The sequence below is a fragment of the Ornithorhynchus anatinus genome, chromosome 14 (genome assembly GCF_004115215.2).
Source record: "Ornithorhynchus anatinus isolate Pmale09 chromosome 14, mOrnAna1.pri.v4, whole genome shotgun sequence".
Lineage (NCBI taxonomy): Eukaryota > Metazoa > Chordata > Mammalia > Monotremata > Ornithorhynchidae > Ornithorhynchus > Ornithorhynchus anatinus.
The window spans coordinates 52,854,640-52,858,162 of record NC_041741.1 but is presented as its reverse complement, the minus strand read 5'-3'; the positions used below and the strand labels follow the sequence as shown (position 1 = coordinate 52,858,162).

The 3,523-nt window shown below is 49.6% G+C and overlaps 1 long non-coding RNA gene across 1 annotated transcript; it reads right to left on the bottom strand.

Moving 5' to 3' along the window:
• LOC114816542 lies at positions 1–1,701 on the bottom strand. The gene is made up of 3 exons (XR_003764330.1): positions 1,659–1,701; positions 250–296; positions 1–35 (listed from the first exon to the last, which is right to left on the bottom strand). It is a non-coding gene; the product is annotated as an uncharacterized LOC114816542 (long non-coding RNA).
• Positions 1,702–3,523: the final 1,822 nt, after the last annotated feature.

The following is a 3,523-nucleotide window of genomic DNA, read 5'->3' as shown; positions in this document are numbered from 1 at the left end:
CACACTGCTTCTCTGTTGTCTGTAATTCCTTACAACTGGTTGAAAGAGAAAAGAGTAAGAATAACGATAGAGCCGGAAGCAGGGCCCCCCCATCTCTAACCACCCCCCACCCCTCACCCCGAGGAAGCAGCACAGCATCTGCCCACACACACGGGCTCCTCACCCACAACCCTGCAGGGGTGGGACCCCAGAGCCCAGCATCACAGCCCCAGCAGGGGCAGCCCCTCTCCCCCCTCGACCGGTACATACTGGGCATCGGGCACCACTTTGAGCTCTGGGTTCTTTGTTTATGGTACCTGTTAAATAATAATAAAGATGGCATCTGTTAAGCTCTATGTGCTAAGCACTGTTCTAAGATCTCAGAGGGATACAAGGTCATCCAGTTGTCCCAGATGGTGCTCACAGTCTTAATCCTCATTTTCCAGATGAGGTAACTGAGGCACAGAGAAGTTGTCACTTGCCCAAAGTCACACAGCGGACAAGTGGCAGAGCCAGGATTAGAACCCACAACCTCTGACTCCCAAGCCTGTACTCTTTCCACTGAGCCACGCTGCTTCTCATGTTAGTTTCCTGTTTTTTCAGGCACTCTACTAAACGTAAGGATAGATGCAAATTAATTGTACTGTGTCCAACCTGATTATCTTGTATCTACCCCAGAGCTTAGAACAGTGCTTGACACATACTATTATTAGATCACATCCCACCTGGGACTCCCCTTCTTAACCCCCATTTCATAGATGAGGGAGCTGAGGCCCAGAACAGTGAAGTGACTCGCCCAAGGTCACACAGCAGACAAGGGGCAGGCTTGGGTTTAGAATGCAGATCCTTCTAACTCCCAGGCCCATGTTCTCTCCAATAGGCCACTCTGCTTCTTCTGGATGGAAAAGACAGCGTCCCAGCCCTCTTACTAGCAGAAGCGGGGCTGACGGACAACATCCAAATACACAGAGGTGTGGATTGAGACAGACAGACAGACGGTGAGGATGCACCACCCGACACTCAGCCCACATGCCCCATGCGTCCGTCAGTAAGCCGTCCTCTGTCCCAGCCATTCGGTACCCTCAGACCCCCAAAATCAGGCCTGAGTTTCCCCAAGACCATCTGAACCCAAAACTTTCCCCCAGCCCCAACCGGTAAGCCCCTCCCTCAGCCCCAAAGCAATGAGAACCTTCAGAACAATCAGCCCTCCACACTGCCTCCCCAGTTTCCCAACCCCAAGCAGTGTAAAAACATATTCACATCATTGGTCACATCATAACCCATCAGCTACCCCGACAGCCCTCCCCTTGCACCCCAGCATGTATACCCAAGTCATTTCTCAAACCCTGGAAACGACCCCTCCCCCACCCCCTTCTCTGCCCTGCCAGCCCAACCCTAATATTCATTCATTCATTCATTCAATAGTATTTATTGAGCGCTTACTATGTGCGGAGCACTGTACTAAGCGCTTGGGATGAACAAGTCGGCAACAGATAGAGACAGTCCCTGCCGTTTGACGGGCTTACAGTCTAATCGGGGGAGACGGACAGACAAGAACCCTTCCCACCTTCATCATCATCAGTACAATAGGCAACAGCAATCCCAATCCCACACCCACCCTTAAAAAAAAGGGGGGGGGGGGTATAACTGGGACAGCCAGAGCCCCCCCCCCCCCTTACCTGAGCCCACAGCAGGCCATACTCTGTCTCCTATCCTCTTGCAAACTGAGGCAGGCCATAATGAGGAGCCTTAAATAGGGCAGGGAAGGACCCAACAGCCTCTGGGGCCATAAAGGGCCAGTGCCTCCTTACCTCATTTAGAGGCACCTGGGGAAGAAATGAGTTGCCTAGGACTGAGGGTGGGGCTGGGGCTGGAAACAGGGCTAGAGGTGGGGCTGCCCTACAACACTGAAAACACCTTAGCCCAGGTCTGTTCTTTAACTCAAACTCACAGAGCTGTGCCTCAAGGGAGCTTTTTGTGGAGGTGGGGTTGATTAGTCAATCAATCAAGCAAGCAAGCATGTTTATTGAGCACTTACTTAAATCACCTTGCCCCCTGCTAACTCACCTTGCTACTTTCCTACTACAACCTAGCCCTTACACTTCGCTCCTCTAATCCTAACCTTCTCACTGTACCTTGATCCCATCTTTTTCATCACCTACCCCTCACCCATATCCTGCCTCTGGCCTGGAACGCCCTCCCGCCTCAATTCCAACAGTCAATTACTCTCCGGGCTTCAAAGCTTTATTGAAGGCATATCTCTTCCAAGAGACTTTCCCTGACTAAGCCCTTCTTTCCTCTTCTCTCACTCCCTCTGGCTCACCCTGACTTGCTCCTTTTTATTCATCCTCCCTCCCAAACCCACAACCCTTATGTATATATCTGAAATTTAAATACTTATATTAATGCCTGTCTCCCCCCTAGTCTGTATGCTCAATATGGGCAGGGAATGTGTCTGCTTATTGTTACAGGGTGCTCTTCCAAGTGCCTAGTATAGTGATCTGTACACAGTAAGTGCTCAATAAATAAGATTGAATGAATGGATGAATTAATGTACTTTAAATAAGGCTTCGAAGGTGAGGACCGTGATCACCTGTCGGAGACGAAGAGAGAAGGAGTTCCAGGCCAGAGGCCCCAGGTGTGGGCCAAAGGTCGGCGGCGAGATAGACGACATAAGTGTGTGGGTTGGGTTGGGGTAGGAAATCAGGGAGGTAAGGTAGAAGGGGGCAAGATGACTGAGTTAAAGAGAATGATGATGATGATGGTACTGATGAAGATTAGGAGGTCATCTGGGAATTCATTCCTGAGGCTTCAACTGCCATCTTTCCGTGACCTGCTCCAATTCTCCAACCCTGATCTCCCTCTTTCTCTGCAGTGTCACAGGACATCTCTACTTGGATGCAGCATGGCTTAGTGGAACGAGCCCGGGCTCGGGAGTCAGAGATCGTGGGTTCTAATCCTGCCACTGCCACTTATCTGCTGTGTGACCCTGGGCAAGCTGCTTAACTTCTCTGTGCCTCAGTTACCTCATCTGTAAAATGGGGATTAAAATTGTGAGCTGCCCATGAGACAATCTGATTATCTTCTATCTACCCCAGCGCTTAGAACAGTGCTTGGCACATAGTAAGCGCTAAACAGATATCATAATTATTTTTATTATTATGCCCATCTCCCCCCACCCCTCCCCTCATCCCCCTCAAACTTAAAGTGTCCAAAACAGAACTCCTCATTTTCCCACCCAAATTCTGTCCTCCCCACAACTTTCCCATCACGGTAGACCGCACCACCATTTTCCCTGTCTCTCAATCTCTCCCCTTCTCTGTAGGCTTGCATTTCCTTCTGCCTTTAGGACATGTCTACTTGGATAGCCCTCTGACATTTCAAATTTAACATGTCTAACGCAGAACTCCTTATCTTCCCACCCAAACCTGTCCTCTCCCTGCCTTTCCCATCACTGTATCAATCAATCAAATACTGGAATTTATTTATTTATTCATTCATTCAATTGTACTTATTGAGCGCTTACTGGGTGCAAAGCACTGTA